Here is a 23,717-nt window from a genome sequence, read left to right as displayed (position 1 = left end):
TGATCGCTTAAATATATGTGAATGTTTGTAATAATTAAGTAGAGTAATTGTAAACAGACAGCCAGTTAGGATTAAATGACTCAGCTGGTGGATACTTTGTATGTTTAGGTTTATGTCTGGCGGATGTCACATAAACCAAAGATGTTTCATACGAAATTTAAACTTGATACAACAAAAACTCTTCAAGATAATCGTAACTCCATAAGTGTCCGGAATTGTGACTTTAGCCAGTACGATTCAAAATGCATTTAATCCTTCATAAGTGTTGGTGTCAAGTAAGGGTCATACTGATGTATATTGTTCAAGATACTCGACTCAGGTGAATAAATGATATAAAGGCTACGTATCTGTTTATCAAATGTGAACAAACTGCCCATGATTCTAAGTCCTGGCTGGCTTCTGCTAAGTGATGATCTACTTGGTTGAAGTGAACAACAGGTTTTGATGAAAATGCGCTGCACAGATCATCTGTATAACTATAGTACATGCATTTCTATAAGTTTAAGGATATACTATAAAATTAATTCAAATGTTTTTTTATCAACGTAAAATCTAAAGGCCCTATGGTATGCTGATTATATACATACGCACAGTGTATGACTTAAACTTTTTTAATTGGGTTATCAAACAGGTACAATGCATAAGATCTTGAAAGATTGAATGGTTTAATTGCTGTGATAGATCACATATTTCCGATGATATAGCATTTATATTGTTTAAAGGCATGTTTAATTACTTCAATGACTAAAGATTATAGTATTGTAAACTAGAACTGACATTTTAGATATGTCGAGAACAGCACATGGGAATTTATCTCATTTCGCATAGAGATCTTTCCCCCGGATTCGCCTTCATATGAGGTTACTTTACCAAGAACTTGTCTGTTTCTTGCAGTTGAAAATGCACTTAACATCAAGTATTATAAGATGCCTTGGCCTTATTAGACAAGGTTGTATTCTAAATGGTATCATGAGTACTGTACTGGCCAGTATGCATCTTTTAAGTATTTGGAATGTTTTACTTATTGCTTTTGCATTTTTTTTTTGATTGAAAACGGGATAGAGGGTCCTATCATAACAAAAGTCAGAAGTATGCGTCTTCTAAAACATTCTGTAAATGGTAGTATATGATTCCGTTTTAATTAAAATCAGCTCTCTGTATTAAAACCGTTTTGCTTCATACCTTGAGTACTCTGTAACCTTCAATCTATCTGGTTTACTGAATTGAAATGGGTCATTCGAATGCATATCCAGGAAGTCGAAGAAGGAATTCTAGTTTTAATTTCTTTTATGTTAAAAGCGATTGTGCGTTTGGTTGAAACATACGGATACTAAAAACACACATCTGACGCAGTTTAGCATTTAAACTGCGTTAGATTGCACACAAGTGAAGAAGTCGATGTTATATGCGGAATCAGGTTACAACTTACATTGTTTATTTTTGTTTTTACTTGAATTGACCAGTTAGCTACATAAAAATAATCACCACTGTATGTATACAGTTATACTTCCCCCACTTTATTTCCCCCCAACTTTATTTCCCCTCAGCAGCTGCTATACTGTGGAAATCTCCAACTGGTGCCTTCTCCAACTTCTGTGTTCTTCAACTTCTGTAATCTCCAATTGGTGAATTTTATCAATAGAATTTGACTGGGAAATTTCCAATGGGAAATTTCCCCAATTGGAGAGCCATATTTACAAAATCAAAATATTTGATTTTTTTTTTTAAATATTAATGCTGTTTATTAATCTAATCGTATATCATAAATAGAAATGTAATTTTCTGTTCCCGATTGTAATATTTGATTTTTTTCCCAATTGCTGATTTTTCCCCCGTTTCGGCTCATGTGGAAAATTCTCCAATTGGAGTTTGCCAAAATCCCGCGGGGGACCCAAATTCCAATTGGTGGCCTACGGGAGAAATCACTTTTGGAATTAAAATTTTCATACTTCTTAAAACGTTTTTTTGAATTTTACTTAAAAAATATCTTATTTAAAGTACAAACTTTCTATGTGCCATTTTTGAAGTTGATATCTTAGATAATAAAAATTCTAAGTTTGGAAATAAACCGGATTTGCAAACTTATACCGGATGCTGTTAACAGCAAATTAAAAGAAAATAACTGTGGTCAAAAATGGCCATTTGCAAATATACCGTATGTATATATACTTACTTTTTTTATTAAAAAAAACTACAGAAACAAGTTCGGTGGCAAACAGTTTAAACATAAACCCGGTTTAATGGCACTGGGTAAACGCCAAAGACAAACAAAACACTAAAACAAAAAAAAAACATCACAAATAAGAAAATGACATGTACATGTTATTAGACCTTCGCCAAGACAGATGGTATTTTGTATAAAGATTAGTGACATGTCCACTGTGTTTCACGCACTAGGTTCTGACAGCATTGTTTACTTTATTATTGCTCCTTAAATGGATTCTCTCGACGTCATTTAACCAACTATGTTCCACTCATTTCCATCAATCTGAAATGTGATATTGCAAATAAAGGTGAATAAGGTCGTAGCCGTATATACTTATTATTTTAACTATTTGTGTTGAAACAATAATTAAAACCACAAATACGTATGCAATTAAATCAGTCAATATAGCTAAATATAAACGCATGTAATGATGTTCCCAACAACTGCATACATGGATGCCATGTCTACGTCACAATATATCAATGCAAGTGATTGAGTTTAACCGATAAATAAAGTGAATGGTAATTACACGTCTGGAAAGTATATGTCCATATCTTTAGAGTGAATTATTGTTGCCTGTTTTAACGGAAAATAGAAACACAATACTGATATTAAACATGCTAATATGAGCAAACATTCTGTTTGAACATTCCTAACAGTCGTTGATGAATTTTGCTTGTTACATGCGTGTCGCTTTTTCCGTGTCTGTACATTTTAGCCTTAATCTTGTTTTTGTTAAGTGGATGGTTTCTTGCATATCTCTGTTGTTTCCATTGTATGTGATAAAATACCTAAATTTAACTTAGTTGAAAAAGTCTGGCCATAAGTCGTCATTTAGTTAAACGATCATCTTATACCAAAAGTTTCCGCTAATCAATAATTCGTTCAATCAAATTAACAATAACAAGTTATGAACGTAAAAGGTCAATTACGTTATTGTGTATTATACCACAACATCGTCACCATAGCCTTGTAATAGAGCTTTCACGTCTGAAGCGGAAAGTCCCGGCTTCAATAACAAATCGCGTAATTGCACTATACTTTTTTAAATATAGAACCTGTAAATGCCTTTGCCATTTAAGAGTAGCGTTTGAGCGAATGGTAGGGCAATTGTTAAGTTCATGATCGCGTTAAACCTCAATAAAACTACATTTCGTTGACTTTTCAAAAGCTGGATGTATGTGTGGTATCTCTGTACGGTTTCATAACGTGTTTAATCTTGATCTTAAGCCTTCGTTTACATTGCCTTCTGTGCTAGGTCCAATGTATTGCTCAAAGTAAACAAAATTGTGAACATTTTGTGTTGTTTTTGCAGATAAAAAGAAGAGCATCAACAAAAACTGTGTAAGTACTTTGTTGATATTTCGTGTTTTTTTTTTAAATGTCGACATGATAATAAAAGAACAAACTTTTTTATCTTTATATAAATGTTTGTTGCAATGAAGGTGACTGTGAAAATTGATAATAACCCTAAAAGATGAGTTAACCATGGAATGCGATGTTTTTGCAAAGAAGGAAAGGATATAAATGTTCTTTACTTAAATTTAATAAAGACGTATATTAGCATTGTGATGCTAACACTTTTATACAATTGTATATACCCTTATCATTTGACAGTGACTGTATATTATTGTTTCTTTAAAAATAAAAATGGTTTATCTGCCGAAAATCGAGCCTAACCTCTGATCTATATCTATTTACAGTATCAGTTTATTTCAGGGCGTCAGAGCATGCTCGATTTGCCAACTTATCGAAAATAGACGATGCCGCAGATGAGGATATGTATGGTAATTTATTATCGTTCGAAGCAAGCGTTCAAAACAGTGAGCATATAATCATGCAAATTTATAAAAATGTATGGATGACAACAACACTTGTGAAATATCGTATTCTTAATTTATTTAAAAAAAAAACGTATGAGAAAGCAAGAAGTCACAACATTTTTTTAACCAAGTAACAGGAAGTGTTTTACTGTGTATGTTCTCTTATTACATTAATATAAGTTATCTAAATATATGTTTTTATATTAATCATCGTTATTGTATAAATGCATTATAATTCTGAAATAAGGATATGTGTATAGCGTCTTTTTTCAAATGACTTTTTAACGTGATGCTAAATATAGCAGATCGAGGTTTAGTTATTTCTGGATTTAAATTCGTGATTCTTTATCACAACATTTCATTTCTTTTTCTTTGGTCGATACTTTCAATTAAATCCCTTGATTGCCTAAAACGGGTGTTGTCACAGTTTTAATTTCGACCATAATCACATGCATACTAGCGATAAGAACTGTCGAATTATGCCCCTTTAAGACTAACAAGACGGGCGATCGCATCAGCTTTTGAAATTTTTGTTACACAAATAAAATACGACTCTGATAATAATCGTAATGTGCACACTTTCGAATACAGGTCAGGGCCTTCCAAATGAATAAAACAAATAATGAATTAATCTTCGTATGTTTAATCTAGATTGAAATCAAACGCAAATACAACGACGATTGATAGAAATAAAAAAGCAACCATACTATTCATCCAAAAAAAAAAAACAATTAAAAAGACGAATCAGTTTACTGTGTGATATTATAAATACATAGAAGTACAAATTGAATGCAAACGCAAAGGTTGACACTTGTTTCTTTATACTGTTATTTTTAAAACCGTTCTAAAGACTTATTTTACAAAATAAATAATGTGTTTGCACATACTTGAAGCACATACTTCATTCTAATTATACTTGCCGAACATACTGCATTCTAAACATACTTGCCGCACATGCTACATTCTAAACATAATTGCCGCACAAACTGCATTCCAAACGTACTTTTAACACATACTGCATTCTAAACATACTTGCAGCACAAACTGCATTCTAATCAAACATGCAGCAGATACTGCATTTTAAACATACCTGCCGCACTTATTGCATTCTAAATATACTTGCAGCAGAAACTGCATTCTAAACATACGTGCCGCACATACTGCATTCTGAACATACCTCCCGCAGCTACTGCATTCTAATCATAACTGCTGCACATACTGCATTCTAAACATATTTGCCGGACATACTGCATTCTAAACATACTTGCAGCAGATACATCATTCTAAACATACCTGCAACACAAATTGCATTCTAATTTTACTTGCCGCAAAAACTGCATTCTAAACAAACTAGCCGAACAAACTTCATTATAAACATACCTGCCACACATACTGCATTCTAAATATACCTGCCGCTCATGGTGCATTCTAAACATACTTGCCGCACATACTGCATTATAAACATACCTGCAGCAGTTACTGCATTCTAAACATACCTGCGGCACATACTGCATTCTAAACATACCTGCAGCAGATACTGCATTCTAAACATATTCGCCGCAAATACTACATTTTAAACATATTTGCAGCAGATGCTACATTCTAAACATACCTGCCGCATATACGACATTCTAAACATACCTGTTGCATATACTGCATTCTAAACATATCTGCCGCCCAAACTACGTTCTAAACATACTTGCAGCATATATTGCATTTTAAACATGCCTGCCGCACATACTACATTCTAAACATTCTTGCCGCACATACTACCTTCTAAACATACTTGCCGCACATACTGCATTCTAAACATACCTGCAACAGTTTCTGCATTCTAAACATACTTGCCTCAGATACTGCACACCTAGCATACTTGCAGCACATACTACATTCTAAACATGCCTGCCGCACATACTGCATTAGTACCATACTTGCCGCAGATACTGCATTCTAAGCTTACTTGCAGCAGATTCTGCATTTTAATCATACTTGCCGAAGATACTGCATTTAAACATACTTGCCGTACAAACTGCATTCTAAGCATAATTGTAGCACATCCTGCATTCAAAACATACTTGCGGCAAATATTGCCTGCTAAACATACTTGTAGCACATACTGCATTTCAAACATACTTGCCACAGAAGCTGCATTCTAAACATACTTGCCGCGTTAACTGCATTTTAACATGCTTGCCGCATTTACTGCATTCTAAACATACTTGCAGCACAAACTTCGATCTTGGCATACTTGCAGCACATACTGCATTCTTAACATACTTGCCGCAGATACTGCATTCTAAAGATTATTGCTGCAAAAACTGTATTCGAAAAAATACTTGCAGCACATACTGCATTCTATACATATCTATCGCAAAAACTACATTCAAAACATACATGCATGCATTATAAACATACTTGCATCAGATACTGCATTTCTAACATACTTGCAGCAAATCCTGCTTTCTTAACATACTTATTGCACATTCTGCATAATTAACATACTTGCGGCAGATACTACATTCTAAACATACTTGCCGAAGATACTGCATTCTTAACATACTTGCAGCACATACTGCATTCTAAACATACTCGTAGCATATACTGCATTCTTAACATATTTGCCACAGAAACTGCATTTTATACATACTTGCCGTAGATACTGCATTTTATACATACTTGCCGCAGATACTGCATTCTTAACATAATTGCCGAAGAAACTTTATTCTTAGCATAATTGCAGCACATACTGCATAATAAATATATTCGCCGCAAATTATGCATTCTAAACATACTTGCAGCAGATACAGCATTCTAAACATAATTGCAGCAGATACTACATTTTCATCATATTTGCGGCATATACTGCATTCAAAAACATATTTGACGCATATACTGCATTCTAAACAAATTTTGCCACGTATGCTAAATTCTTAAAATATTTGTCGCATTTACTGCATTCTAAACATACTTGCAGTATAAACTGCATTCTTAACATACTTGCAACACATATTGAATTCTGAACATACTTGGAGCACGTACTGCATGATAAACATACTTGCCGCACATACTGCATTCTAAACATACTTGCCAAAAGAAACTGCATTCTTAACATACTTGCAGCATATACCGCATCCTAAACAAACTTGCCGCACAAACTGCATTCTAAACATATTTGCAGCACATACTGCATTCTAAACATACTTGTCGCACAAACTGCTTTCTAAACATACTTGCCGCAAATACTGCATTCTTAACATATTTGCAGCACAAACTGCATTCTAAACATACTTGCAGCACATACTGCATTCTAAACATGCTTACCGCACATACTGCATTCTAAAACAAATTTCCGCACAAACTGCATTTTAAACATTCTAGCAGTACATGCTGCTTTCTAAACATACTTGCAGTATATACTGCATTCTTAACATACTTGCGGCACCTACTGCATTCTAAACATACTTGCCGCACTTACTGCATTCTTAACAAACTTGCAGCAAATAATGCATAATAAACATACTTGCCGCTGATACTGCATTCTCAACATACTTTTCGAAGATACTGCATACATAAAATACTTGCAGCACATACTGCATTCTAAACATATTTTTTTGCAAATACTACATTCTAAACATGATTGCAGCACATACTGCATTCTAAACATGTTTACGGCACTGAGTTCTAGACATACTTGCAGCTCATACTGCATTTTTATAATAAGGCCCTTAACATTTATTGCTTATAATTTGAGGCTTTACTATTTTGTATATTAAACTATAAGGAAGAATATCGAATATTCATTAATGTCATATAATTACGGCATCCTTTTCATGTCTGGTTGGTGTCATTGCACAATTTCATACATTTGGCTACACTAAGTAAGCAGACTTTTGCATAAATGTGTGCATATTTTGTGTAGAGAATTCGAAATTCTTGTACAAGTTTGGCCTTTATTCTATGTACTCACCGTTTATGGTAATCTAGTCCAGATGATAATTCAAATCACTTTAAGACCTGCATTATTGCCAAGTAACTAGACTTGACATCGTGTATTTTTAAGTACGAATTATTTTACAGTTCCAATTTTTAAGAAATGTCTCACAGCTTTTTTCTTACTTGATTAAACGTTGCTATGTTGTATCATTTAATTGATAACCAGCTATTTGCGATTATTAAGGTCCTGTTAAAGAATTGTTTATATTTATATGTGAAAAATGCGTAAGGAGGTCTGGATTTTGTCCACTTTACGTTGTTATTTGTTATAAATTCAATATGGCTGCCACTGTTTCTATTACAGCGGGGTTTGCTGTTTGTTGGCCGTTCTTGGCCGAAAACGGGCCGCTCTGTTTTAAAACCGACCAAAAACGGCCAGGCCAAATTTCTGCCCTTTTCGGCCAGTTTATGGTTAAAACCCCTGGACTTTTTTTGTGGCAGTAATGTTTAATTATTCGGTATTGGAACCTTTTTGCATTTTTTTCTTTCATATGAATGATATTTCTGGAGGATTATGCAATACATTATTCATAGTTTATGTTTAATTCAAAACACGACGGTGACGTAACTGTTTTGTCAAAGACAACGTTCAGTGAATTGCATGTGGTATAAGTGAATATTGATGTAATACATATATAACCTACATTGGAAACACTCTCAAACATCGAACAATTAAATCCAAAACATTTTACTTCCTGACCTTTTTTATGTACATATAGCTGTTAGATTGGCCTGTATCTAATATATACATTCATCAGTTGAAGTTACAAAAAATCATCGAAATAAACAGAAGTTCATATCGCATGTTATTAAAAGCAAATAAAATCGCATTCCAATCCCTAATATTTATTGTGTCGTATATCCTTTGATATAATGTAGAAATGCGTTGGCATCCGCTAAATGGTAATCTTAAACACATAACTGGATTACGTTTTCTTCATTATTTCAGACTCATGTATTACCAACAGAGGCAATAGGACAATACCAATTCAAAAGATAAAACCTGAAAAGGAGCACGATCCGAGCCAACCAAAGGAACAAAAGTATGATTTGCTGAAGGTAGGTTTATTGTTTGCTGATGAGATCAGAAGGCTGAGGACAAACGACAAGTTGTGTTATAAAACTAAGTGAACATACCGTTAATATGTCATTGAGCTTTTTTTCGAACGATTATTTAATTTAAAATAGAACCTACATTTTAGCCAATGAGATTGCAGACCATCAAGTAGTAGACTTAATAATTAAGAATGTCAACGTTCGCGCGTTTTTAAGGGCCGCCTACTGCCAATCATCCGATACACACTTCCTGCGTCAGATTTTACGTCGACAATGTATCAGCCAATAAGGTTGTACTCTAAGTCAGTTAGATGACATGAAGTGATTTATTAATCATTCAGAAGGACTCGTTCGCTACGCTAATTCCGCGAATTCTTTATCATTAAGAATTCACTTCATGTCATCTAACTATCACATAAAATCGAAAAAAACAAATGATGCACCATGGTGGCGAGTACCTATGATATTTGTTTCAGCATCATCACATTGAAATGTCAACATTGGCATTTTGTCGTGTTTTGCAGTGACGGACAGAACAATATACCAAATATATAAATGTAATTGCATGCACATATGCTGTTAATGCAATATTTACAGTTGAATTGCGCACGCTAATAAAATATAAACATTATCATGTAGGTATAACTTCGCCAAGACACATAGTGTTTTGTACAGAGAAAAGTGGCATGCAAACGGTGTTAAAAAGCTAGGTTCTGACAGCATTGTTATTTTAAATATTGCTCCTTGAATTGATTCGCACGAAGTCATGTCATGTCTAAGTCACGGTTTATTCATGTATTGTAATTGCTATTAGTTTACAATGAGTGGTAATTACAATTCTAGGTCGTATACTTTCATAATGATTTGTTGTTTCTTGTTTAAACTGAAAATAGAAATACAATACTAATAATCATGATTAGTTGTGAAAACAACTGTTATCTGTTTGAACATTCCCAACATTTATTGATAAATATTACTTGGTGCTTGCGTGTCGCTTGTTCAGTGTTTGTAAAGCCTTAGCAATTAAACTGGCTGTTTGTTAAGTTGCTGGTTACATCTATCTTCCTGTAGTTTCTTGTAGTTTCAATTATATGTTTATTTAGTCCAAGATTTAACTTATTTGCAAAAAGTCACAGGGCGTAATTTGTCATTAACGACCTCCAATTTGTGTTTGCAAATCCTAGATTTCGCAAACTCAAGTACCCTTTAAATACGCTGTAATCGAATACTGACGTATAATTTAGTTAGAAGGCTTCATTAAGGTGTGATTTTGGTGTTTTTTGTTTGCGAAATGTTTTGGAAGTTTGTCTAATTGACCCACCAACTTCGGGCCCCAGCGGGGTTTTTGCAGAAAAACACGGGGTTTTTCACACTCCCGCGGGATTTTTCTCCCGTTTTTCAAGAGCTGGGGAAAAATCCCGCGGGGTTTCAATAATACACGATTCAAATTATTTTAGCTCAAAATAACATCTTATATCAAAAGAAACATTATGCTTCGACACCGGAAGTGAAATAACGCGAAACAAAAAAACCCCGCTTTTCAGTACGGGGTTTTTCTCCTGCGGGATAAAATTCCTACATTTTATCAAAAGAAAAAAAATCAATTCAAGCTTTATGTTTTTGAGATTTTATACATTACTTTAATGTAAATACTAATTTGAATGACTATTCTAGAGTCATTTCTTTCATTTGAGAATCTATTAATTTAATGCATATTTTACGGGAGAAAAACCCAGCAAAAATCAGGAATGCTATTTAACGGAAAAAAACCCACCGACAAAAGCCATTTCAATTTCCAGCGGTTGGATGTTGTTAAGGAAGTGAAGTTGTTTTACATATTTATATTGAGTCAATAATATTAAGTTAACATGTGTTTTTAATAAAAAAAGTCAGATTTTAATAATTAGTTGTTTGTAACCGTCGGCATAGTCGATATACAGCCGTTATAGCCATCAGTGATCTTCCAGTTTATTTATTGTCTACATGATCACTTTCATTCAAGGCTTTAAAATTTCATTTAAGAAATAACAAGTGATATATAATTTCGTTTAAATAATGGATAACTAACCCCCAACCCCACTCCCCTTCACTGCCACTTAACATTTTAAAGCTGCACTCTCACAGTTTTGCCGTTTTAACAGATTTTTTATTTTTTGTCTTCAAATTACCCATTATTGGTATCTTGAAACCAGTGGTTAAAGACTGCTGTCAAAATATATGATAGCAGATTTTTAAATTTCAGTCAGAAAACTTATCTTTTATCTCTATAAACCGTTTCTTACGGTTCAAGAAAAATGCATGAAACATAAAATTTTAACTTATAAAGAAAAAATATGTGACTATTTTTTTGTCAGCAGTCTTATGTGAATGGTTTGAATGCACTTTCAGGTTCCATGACAAAAATTAAAGAAGTTGTCAAAACGTTCAATGTGTGAGGGTGCAGCTTTAATAATTATCTCTTATTATTTTATTGTCTAGGAAAAATACCATTAATGACTACAATTTTTTTTTGCTTAACAAAAATCTTCCCCCATAGACACACACACAAGTGACACAACCCATTTCATACTAATGTAATACTTTTGTAATCTATACCCTGTGTCCACAATGTTTTATACTGAATGTTAAAGGGTTGGTAAAACAGTATGGATAAGGGTGTTCAATATGGGGATAAAACCCATGATAGACAATGCACTAGCATTGTCTCCTACTCAGCCCCGGTGGCTGATCCCGTCGGCTGATTCCCACCCAGACATACATTAAAGGGACTTGGACACCAGATGATCCAAAAACAAGATATTCAATATTACCTCAAAACAAGCCTAGCCGAATCAATACCAATTATTATGAGACTGATATTACATCATTTAATGTGTTTAAAAGATTTCATCACTGTCTCTCTCTCTGAGACAAGTAATCTTTAAAAAATAGCACATAATGATTTTCCTGTTTATTAGTATTATCATATCTACATTAAGCATGTAAAGGTCACATAAACATATATACAGATAAATACAGATAAATACATGATTGCTATTTCTAAATTTACTTCGATTTACATGGTAGACAAAGTGAGTTTATTTCAACTTATATGATTACATAAGTAAGATTCAGTGCACTGTACACTGTTGAAACATAACAGTTTGATGATAAATTTTGACAATTTTCACTTTTTCTTGCATTGTAGAATCTTGAGTCCGCTCCCTCTATTATCAGATTCTGTGAAATAATTGCTTTCAAACAATTGGAAGAGCTGCATGGTGTACTGAATACAGTAGTTTAATGAATTCCATCCACTAGCTGAATAAAGGATGAACACACATTTTAAAACCACATATCAGAAGTTTTTGGAGAGCATTATGTCAGCAAATTTAAATGCAAAACAGTGTTGGAAAATAAACAATTTTTATTTTATTTTACATGTTTTATCAATGATACATGGCGATCATCAACTTATTATAAAAATCATAATTAAAAAAACAACAACATTTAACCATTTATTAAAGCTGCACTCTCACAGATTGAACGTTTGACATTTTTTTTTATTTTTTGTCTTGGAGCCATTATAGTTTTCGAAATTCCATAGAAAACAGTTAAATAAGACTGCTGAAAAATTAGATTGTAGATCTTTATATTTCAGTTCAAAAATTGATGTCTTATGCAATAAAACATTAATTTTCAAACATAAATATGAAAGTCCGCAATTTGATATTTTGGCAGCAATCTTTTATCACTGGTTTACAGATATTTACGCAAAAATGTGCTCTTTCCAAGACAAAGAATATAAGAGTTGTAAAAATTGTATATCTGTGAGTGTACAGCTTTAACTGTCCATTTAAAATTGAACAGTACAAATTTACTCTGATATTAGTATAATACTATTACATATTTATAAATCAATATAAAAACAATATTCTAAGATCTAAATTGATAATAACTTTAAAAATGAAAAAAACGAATGACGAAACAGAAGTTCAAAATATGCAAATAAGCTGCACACGCACAGATTTACGGTTTTGACAGCTGTTCTATTTTTTTGTCTTATATGAGCAAATTTCTACATTCTTTTTTTCAAATCAGACTGCTGACAAAAGATCAGATCGCAGATTTATAGATTTCTGTTCGAAAATTAATGTGTAATGGCATTCAACATCACTTCTTGAACTTAAATAAGAAAGTATGCAGTCTTATGACACTATTTTTCATGCATTTCCGCATAAATTGGCTCTTTCCAAGCCAAAAAATAAAGAAGTTCACTTCAATCTGTGAGAGTGCAGCTTTAAGTCAATCTTAATCTTAGGGTCATACATCATTGACTAAATTCACTCTATTGGTCAGTAATCCGAATAGCTGTACATATTATTCTCTGATTCAATTAATCTGACCAATATTAACAGCCTAGTTTCAGTCTAGCAAATAAATTCAACACAAGTTGTTCAATTCTTCTGAGACTGACAAAGAATTAAAAACCCACATTCATGAAAAATATTTTCGATATATGAAAAAAAAAAACACAAAAAATAGATTCAAGAATAAAAGAAATATGCATCCTTAAATATATATTGCATATAAACAATTAATTATCTATTATAAAGTTGACCTGAGTTACAATGTTTTATCTATAATTGTTGCCATTTATATTTAATAGTTATATAATTATCATGTCTATCAAACAAACCAAAAAAATGTCATTAAATATTTGAGATAAGCACAGGCTGACACAAGAACTAAATATTTAAGTCACAGTTGACAAGGCAAACAGTTCCTACCATGATATATATATATTTATACACATGTATGTCAATAATTCTCGAAAATTGTTCCACCGCCCCCCCCCCCTCCCTCCCCCATCATGAATCTGCAACGCGTTCAGTAAAGATGTTTGCGGCGAACGTTTGCTGTTTGGTTTCCCGCTTAACGTATATGCGCTGCGTTGCAACAGAGATACAAAACAAAACGTTTGCGAGCGTTTTGTAAACGCTCGCCTGACTGAACGCACTGCTGATATCCTGGCCTCAGAACACTCTTTACATATCCCTCTTCCTCCTCTCTTTAAAATGATCCTCTTTTTGCCATTACTCTGTCCTCTCCATTGAAGTTAGCCTGCAATTTAAGAAAGGAAAATTTAAATTTCACACAAAAATGGCACTTGTTTATACCAGCACATTTGGCATATGACAAGAGCACCACCTGCGGGTTCTGAACCCTCGTCTGATTATATCCTTTTATTGTAAATTTATTTCATATTGTACATTTGAAAGTGAATATTCTAATGTTTAAAAGTGATAGCTCTGATAGTTTGCTTGTAAGCCGCCTTCTAAGCACATTATTTTATTAAACTTAAAAAAATTAGACTATAGTCCACAAATACTAAAATATCCCCCATCCTCCCCATTCCCTTCCAAATGAGTTTGATATATTGAAGGCATAATCCTTTCATTTTCTATGAAGAAGCTTAGTGTCCATTTCTCAAAATCAACCAAAATTCACGTTTTTTACCCTAAAAACAGGTGAGACTCAATATCTTTAGGGTATAATGTGAAGAAGGGTATAAGATGTACAAGTTCCCCAAGTTTCAAAGTGACAACTTTGATAGTTTCCATTTAACTGACCTGAACGCAAAACTTAACCCCAAGGCAAGGATAACAATCAAGTGATGACAATTGCTGCTTGTCATTTTTTTCAATAATGTATGAATTTAACAGTGTTTATTAAAGGGACTAGACACCAGATGATACAATTGCAAAAAAATAGATAACTGTCAAAAACTTACATACAATTGATATACTAGTGTATAACTTTTAATCTTACTTTAATAGCTATATAACATTGCTTAAGACACATAATTTCACAGCTTTTGCACATATTGTCGATATGAAACTTTCTGGGGTGTGTTTACCACATAATATAAGATCCCAGTAAGTTTAAAAAAGCATCAGTATATTTATCTGTTTTCATAAATGGATATAATATAAACTTGGAAAACTTAATTCACTATTTTTACACAATGAAACCCAAATGAGATAGTCAAATGATTGCTCTGTTTATTTTAATCATGTAAAATTATTTATTATATATATACCCATCATTTATCCACACGTAATACTTATCGCAAAATATGGTAGGCTGTATTCCACTCTAGTGCACTACAGCCGTTTTCAACTCTTGTGACGTCACGTCATAACAACTTTACAAGTGTCATTGCGTGATGTTAAAATGATGTCATAAAACAAAATAATGTGTCCTTAAAGGGACTGTGTCGGAGATTTGCACCAAAAAAGTTTTTTCTATAACGAATTCAGGACAATTATCTAATAGGATGTGTTACGCTTTGATGTCATAATTGTAAAAAAAGATTGTGTCGGAGACCCCGCGTCGCAAAAATTGAAGTCCAACTTCACGTGATAACACCTTCTAGCCAATCACGCATGATTGAATGAATTCTACCTTGAACACATACCCAGTAATCTTTTTTAATGGAAAAATACTAAGTAACTGCTAAACTTAAATAAATTGTAAACTATGTGGTACTTCAATTAGTACGTTTCAATGCATTGTACACATCGATGCCAAGTTTATGTCATTTTTCGACAATTTGTTTTTTTCGCTATTTCATCATCTGTGAGACAGACCCTTTAAAATGACATTTATTATGAAAACATGTGGCTTTTAAGTGATGTTACAAGTAAATTAGTAATGTATATATAATAAAAGGGTTATCAGTATGGCGTTTTGATCCGGGAGGCTTGTGCCTTGTGAAATCCGAATCTGCAAAAATCCACTCAAGTTAAATACAACCTCCCGGATCAAAACGCAGTACTAATAACCCTTTTGTATTATCAGCCTTCTAAATGATCACATCGACAGTTCTAGGCTTATTTTGAAGAAATACTGTACTTGCCAACCTGGTGTCTAGTCCCTTTAAGTTTATGGCTACATTGCACACAAATAAAGTAGGTATGTTGCATGAACATAATCTTGTATTTTGAAGAAATACTGTACTTGCCAACCTGGTGTCTAGTCCCTTTAAGTTTATGGCTACATTGCACACAAATAAAGTAGGTATGTTGCATGAACATAATCTTGTATTTTGAAGAAATACTGTACTTGCCAACCTGGTGTCTAGTCCCTTTAAGTTTATGGCTACATTGCACACAAATAAAGTAGGTATGTTGCATGAACATAATCTTCAATAAAAAAAGCCTATTCAAAATATATTGTTGAATACTTCAATAATGTTTCAAATCTAATGGAAATCAGCCAACTTGAGGTAGTCATTCTTTTTTGAGACATTAACAAAATAAAAAGACAATAAAAAAAGTCATATGCTCATTGACTTAAAGAATCCATGATAGCCACTAGCGGATCCAGGGGGGGGGGGCGCACCCAGGGGGGGCGCACCCGGCGCACGCCCCCCCCCTAAAATTCCCGGAGCTTACATGTTCTTTGGTATGGAAACAATAAAATATACTATATTTTCCTATTTTTTCTTCACTCGCGTATCTTTATACAACATTGCCTTTTGAGATGTACTCGTACACAACACAGAGTGCACGCAATTTTAACGTTCCCGCCTTCCCTTACTGTAATAATTCGGCACTATATAACATGATCATGTTGATGCGCCGTAAAACCCATACAAACAAACACATCAGTCAATTAATTTCCTTTGGGTACAAAGAATTTGGCACCTAGAATATGTTGAATAGTAAAAGTATCTGAACATGGGTTCACAATGATACATGTATCTTCCCTCGTTTTTCCCGCTTAACGAAAATATACAAATTATATAAGCCACTTAGTCGTCCTAATAGAAACCTCGTTATGATATTAGAACTATAGGTATGCCCCTGGATCTGCTAGTGCAACCTTTAGAGTGATTAAAAGTTACGCCCCCCCCCCCTAACCCAAAATCCTGGATCCGCCCCTGATAGCAAATTGATTGTTTAGTTTTATTCAATTACATTATTTAATCAATGACGTTCTAATGAGTAGGTCATATTTATGAAATAAGACAAATAACTATATCTTAAACATGTGTATGTCAAAACTTTGCATTCATATATACATACCATTCAACTTTGTCTTTGGTGTTTGTTGCATTTGCAAGTCTAGAAGAAGATGATGATGCTGGTGTTCTTAAAGAGTGTGTTGCTGGTGTTCTTGTAGTTCGAGTAGTTTTATTCGGGTAGCTGTTGTTGCTGATGTTTGTGTTTAGGATGAATTTGTTCTTGAAGCCGATGTTTTTGTAGTTGTCCCTGCAGGAAGTGTTGATGTTCTGGGGTTGAAGTTGTTGTTCTTAAAGATGGGGTTGGTGTTCATGTTCTAGTAATCAGAGTTGTTCATAAATCTGGAGTTGCTTTTGTTTGTTTTTGTCAGAAGTATTGAAATTCTTATACGCAGGGTTGTTCTTGTAAATTAAGTTGTTGTGTCAGGGGTTGTTTCAGGATCCCACTCAAATATGTCGAAGGCCTTAAAAATAAGAGAATGTGACACTGTGACAAGTTTTTTTAAATGACAAAAAAGTTTCACATTTTAATTATATTTTTTCTTATTAAATTTAAGTTAACATTTTATGCTAAAGTTTAGAATGTCACAGAATATATATATATATCCCTCCTTAGTTGAACCACCACTTGAAAGATTAAAACTTAAATTGTCACTATCAAGATGTGTTTTATTACCCCCAATTAACCCCCTAATTCACTCCATTTGTTAGGTTTAGAAGTGTTACTAAGGAGACCTTTAAAGCCAATATTTTTAAACTAGTATTTTGCTTCAAACACTTTCAACAGAACCTACCATAAATCAAGAGTTGGGCCCCTGACAGCCAAGAAAGAACTTTACATTTGCAGGGCTTGTGGGCTTGTGATTATTTTGATCACTGATATGATAACATGGACATAATAAGGCCTATACAAATCTTTGTTTACACCCATCTGAATTTATTTTATTCTTCCTATTTTATTTTTTTTGCGTTTTGATCAAAATCCGTTTTTTCAGAGACCTAAAATAATACCCTGATACAGGTCAGTTTGCTAAAGAATTATGGTCGTCCAAAAAAAAAGTAATGCCTACCTATCTACCCTTTTTTGGGGGGATGTTAGTAGAAACTAAGAATATTTGTTTCGCCTAATCAAGGATTTAATTTGAAGACAGTTTTGCTGCATACTATAATATATTTTTACTTTATAACATTGCATTGTGTGGGAGTAGGATTTGATATATTGGTGCAAGGTATTTTGATTATAACAATTCCAGGAAGTTTATCAAAATGCTAATCTTTATGCAAGATGTGTCATGTTTGGTGTCATTATTTTGCTTTTATAATTCACTTTTATATTCAATAATATATTGATAAATTTGTATCAATGTAAAAGTTTAATTTTTATTACAAGCAAATGAGGCAAATCAAAATAGTTCCTCAGTTGGTAAGATCCATCTACATTTCATGTCAGTATTTATCTTAGCTCCGCCCCTTTCACTGGAATTGACATTGCCCCTTTCACTGTTTTTGACATCTGATTGGCTGAGTTAAAATTGCCTTTTAATGTTTCTTTATGAATGACAGTTTTATACAGGGAATGCCTGGTTAATGTGACAATCATTATTCTGAAAATGGTGCTATAAATATGATTATGAATAGGCTTATAATTTATTTAAGATAATAAACATAATCTGCAGTTATGCACTTTAATTGATCAAAATACATTTTCCTTAATTATGCTTAAAATATAAATAATTGCTTATGGTCATGTGGATTTATAGGCTAATAGCAAAGAGGAAAAAAAATAAAATATATATAATCATATGGAAAGGAAAAATTGAGGTGAATTTTATGTGAATATCTTAAATGTATAATTCTCCATTTTGCTAAAGTGGCTAATTGTTATTTAAATCAGATGTTTTTTTGGTTTTTTTTGTACATTTTATCTTGGCATTTTGATATTATTTCAAGGATATTCTGGATATGCAGTTTTAATGTCTTTTGTTTGATTAAAAAATTAGTTTCTATTTGTGTAAGAAAAGCCAGACAAAACTATAATTATTGTTATTATTTGCAATTGTTTAAACCTGGGAGTAAGATAACATATTATTGGTCCCAGTTTAAACATAATTTTGCTTTAAGTGTTTATTCAATATTTTTACCAGCTTTCTTTGTACAGTGCACTTAAAGCTGCACTCTCACAGATTGAACATTTTGACAACTTTTTATTGTTTGCCTTGGAACCAGCCAATTTTGCAAAAATCCATGGAACCAGTTATATAAATAAAACTACTAACAAAAAATCCAAAAAAGTATATAATATGCATTTTCCTTAAAAAACATCAATTTTTCAAACAGAAAAATGTGTAAATCTACGATCTGATTTTGTCAGCAATCATAAATTGATTTGCAGATATCTAGGCAGAAATTTGCTCTTTCCAAGACAAACAAAAAAAAAGTTGTCAAAATGGTATATCTGTGAGAGTGCAGCTTTAATGTCATCTAACACCTAGATTTTACAGCAATTAACAAGTCTTACTTTTTGTTTTTAATTTTAAGTTTAATTGGGTTATTATAAGGGCCCTTTCCATATCTTGATTAAGATTTTTTTTTATTGGAAAAGTTTAATTATGTTCTCTCCTACTATTTTCTAATTGTGGACTTTTTGTTAATAGAGAATTTTATCTTCATTATCTCAACAACAACAGGATCAGAGTGGCATAAATGCAGCCACAGAGACAATTATAAACAAAAGACTTCTAAAATAGACCTGCCACATATGAAAAATTCATATAACTATACATGAAATAGACTTAAATCATACTGGATTTGCAATTGCAATTGTTTTATTTGTTATCGCTGATTTAAAAGGAACACTATTCTTAGAATAAAGGAGTGGAAATCCTCAACAGAAGTCTCTGACTGTTGAAAAAACTACATCAGCCAACCTCAAATACTCTAAGGCTGACCAACAGTAATCTTTCAGTAGGAACTGAAAACAAGAAGGAACACTAGCGGCGCTACCGTGCTATTCCCCAGTCATTCAAAGTACCTCCTGTGAACGCGTTAGCGGACTTGCGCCCAATTCTTAGCAAAATATTGTGCATGAGTGTAGCATTAGACATATATATTTAAGATATATATAATCCAAATGTGAACTTATTTGACAGCTTCAAGGAATGGAGAGAACTCAGCGGATTATTTTGTTTCGCCAAGGCATGTAGGAAAATGAAACCCATTTCATCATAAATTCTGTTTATTCCAGTCACTTTAACAATAGTAAAATCTTTCAACTAAAAAAATAATATTAGTGTCTGCAATTTCAGAATTTCAGAGTACCATCCACTCATAATATATTATCATTTATCATGGTGTAATTAATTAAGTCATTTTGACATCCTACTGTTAGTTTTCAAAAAATATACTAAAGTAATAATTACCGGTACATGTACATTACCATGACAGTCACACCAATGGGAAGACTTATTTAGGGACTGACATTATAATTCAGTCAATTGTAACCACAGCCCCTCCAGGTCCGGGAAAAAGCCGGGACTTTGAGTTTCGGTCCAGCCGACCCCGGGTAAAATCCCCGCCCTGCGGGGACAAACTAATGGTTAAACCCCGGCCAAATGCCCCCGCACCCCAGAGACTCTATATAAGGCTTAATTTGGCCCTATGACAAAACCACCGCGGTCACCCGGCCCTGCGGGACCACCTCGAAAGTAAAAACACAGCCCTTTTCTCCGGCTATTCCCGGTATACCCCCGGACCTGGGTGGGGGGGGGGGGAGCGTGGATACAATTGACTGGTGAATCCATGGGGAGACTTATTTAGGGAAATAACATTGGCATACAATTATATAGTAATTAGTTATCCTGACATGTACTTTACACAGAATCGCTACATGGTGACAGTTACTCTGGGACGGACATTACATTTACATACACTATACTAATAGCATTTCTGACATGAACATTGCAAAGACACACACCAGACACCCTTAGGGTGACTTAATTAGGGACAGACATAACACTGATATTACAGTAATTAATTATCCTGATGTGCACTTTACATAGAATCCCTACATGGGGACAGTTAATCAGGGACGGACATTACATTAACACCACTATAGAAATAGTAATTCTGAAATGAACATTGCAAAGACACACAATATGGGGAAAGTTTATCAGGGCCTGTCACACTAAATTGACATACACTATATAGAAATAGTTATTCTGAAAATAATGAACATTGCAAAGACATACGCCATGGGGACAGTTAATATTGGACGGACATTACATTGATATACACTATAAAAATAGTTATTCTGATATGAAAATTGTAAAGAAACACACCATGGGGACAGGGATTTCAGGGATAGACATTTCATTGACATACATTATAGGAATAGTTATTCTGCCATTATCATTGTAACAACAAATGCCATGGGGACAGTTATTCAGGGACGGACATTACATTGATGTATACACTTTTATAAGTACTAGTTATTTTGACATATTAACATTTTAAGACAAGCGCCATGAGGACTGAGTTATTCAGGGACGGATGTTACATTGACTAGACTTAATTGACATACACTATATTGTTATAGTTATTCTTACATGAACATTGCAAAGACACACACCATGAGGAGACTTATTTATGGACAGACATCACACTTGACAATAACCATACACTAATAATTATCCTGACATTTACTTTACATAGAATTGAACCATTGGGACAGTTATTCAGGGACAAACATACATTGACTAAATGACATTATACTATAGTAATAGTAATTCTGACATGTACATTGTGATGACACACCCAATGGTGACAGTTATTAAGGGACAGACATAACATTGACACACACTCCAGAAATTGGTATTCTCAAATGTACCTACAAAGAATCTCACCATGGGGACAGTTATTCAGGGACAAGCATTACAATTACATACAATATAGTATAAATAGTTATTCTAAAATGTACTTTATAACAAAAAATGACACTATAGTGACATTTATTCAGGGACAGACATTACATTTGACTTTCAATATATAGTAATAATCATAATAGTCATTCTAAAATGTATGGTACATTACAAAGACACGTGCCATGGGGTCAGTTATTCAAGGACGAACATTACACTGACATATACTATAGTAAGAGTTATAAGGACATTTAGTACAATGAAGAGATACATCCCATGGGAACAGTTATTCACGAACAGACATTACATTCATGCATACAACTTACAAATTAATAATTCTGAGGACAGGTACATTGAAAGTAATCACATCTTTGAAACAGATTACATTAAGGATTTGCCATATCAAAAATCATAAAAAAAATCTAAACGTACAATTATTTGGACTACTTGGGGTACGGGATCATTTGGCAGGGATTTTACCGGCAGTTTGTCCCCGCAGGACAAGGATTTTACCCGGGCTTGGCTTGACAGAAAGCTAAAGTCCCCGCTTTTCTCCGGACCTGGGAAGGCTGTGATTACCGGAGGCCTTACCTAGGGTCCTTGGGGTACGGGATCATTTGGCAGGGGTTTTACCGGCAGTTCCTCCCTGCAGGACAAGGATTTTACCCGGGCTTGGCTGGACAGAAAGTCAAAGTCCCCTCTATTCTCCGGAACTGGGAAGGCCGTGATTACCCGAGACTGGGTGTATACCGAGGATAGCTGGGGAAAATGAGCCTTTGCCCGGGCTCAGCTGGACGGAAAGTCAAAGTCCCTGCCATTCTCTGGACCGGGGGGGGGGGGGCGGTTATAACTGACTGGTGCATAACCAAGAGTTGTCCTACTTCTTAGCCACAGGTGCAATATATATGGGATAAGTGTATCAAGATATTCTTATTAAAATTGTTTGTGTCAAGTAGATCTACCTGTGTTCTTACTATCTTAGCTGATACATATTCAACAAGCCACACAAAAATGCAATAGAATAAAATATATATGACTTACCATGGAAGTTAGGGATATATCCATTTTGCAAAACTTAGTGTCATTCAGTCATTCTGATTCATCGTTCTACAAAGCTCGATGATTTTGTTTATCTTCTATGAAAAACAAAATAATTCGTCTGACACATTCGTAATTTTCCAGCATGATACATGTACCCTGGTATTGATTATTGTAATTGTATGTTTGTGTTAAACCGGTTTAAAGTCAGATTCAAGTACCAATAATTAAACAATTTTAAGTACCAATAATTAAACAATTTTAAGCAATATCATCTTTTTAACGTAACAACTCTTTAACGTCACGTATAATTTTCATTCCTGCAGTATTTTTAAAGACGGTTAAAAAAGGAAGATTATTTTTTTTAAAAAGGTTACAGTACACTATTTCATAAGTTTCGAAATTAGTTAAATTACCTTTAATAATATCATTTACATAACTAACATGGTTGTTATATTAAACATATAAGATACATATGTAGTAACATTTGTTTTTGATTTAAATGAAGTGCAATAATCGCGTTTTAAATCATAAATAGTCAAAACAGGTTTTGCTGGGTTTTTCTCCCGTAAAAAACATTCATAAAATTTCTGTTGTTCTTTAAATAAAAAGCAAGTATTTCAAAATCCTTAAACAAGTGATGATTAACATCATAACAATAATATAATAGCTTAGAA

At 33.5% G+C, this 23,717-nt stretch overlaps 1 long non-coding RNA gene across 1 annotated transcript; it reads right to left on the bottom strand.

Moving 5' to 3' along the window:
- Window positions 1-13,684: 13,684 nt before the first annotated feature.
- Window positions 13,685-23,215, bottom strand: LOC128224646 (uncharacterized). Its single transcript, XR_008259515.1, has 3 exons — window positions 23,044-23,215; window positions 17,151-17,550; window positions 13,685-14,181 (listed from the first exon to the last, which is right to left on the bottom strand). It is a non-coding gene; the product is annotated as an uncharacterized LOC128224646 (long non-coding RNA).
- Between the last annotated feature and the right edge of the window lie 502 nt (window positions 23,216-23,717).

This window comes from Mya arenaria, chromosome 17 (assembly GCF_026914265.1).
Source record: "Mya arenaria isolate MELC-2E11 chromosome 17, ASM2691426v1".
Lineage (NCBI taxonomy): Eukaryota > Metazoa > Mollusca > Bivalvia > Myida > Myidae > Mya > Mya arenaria.
This window is presented reverse-complemented; position numbering and strand designations above follow the sequence as displayed.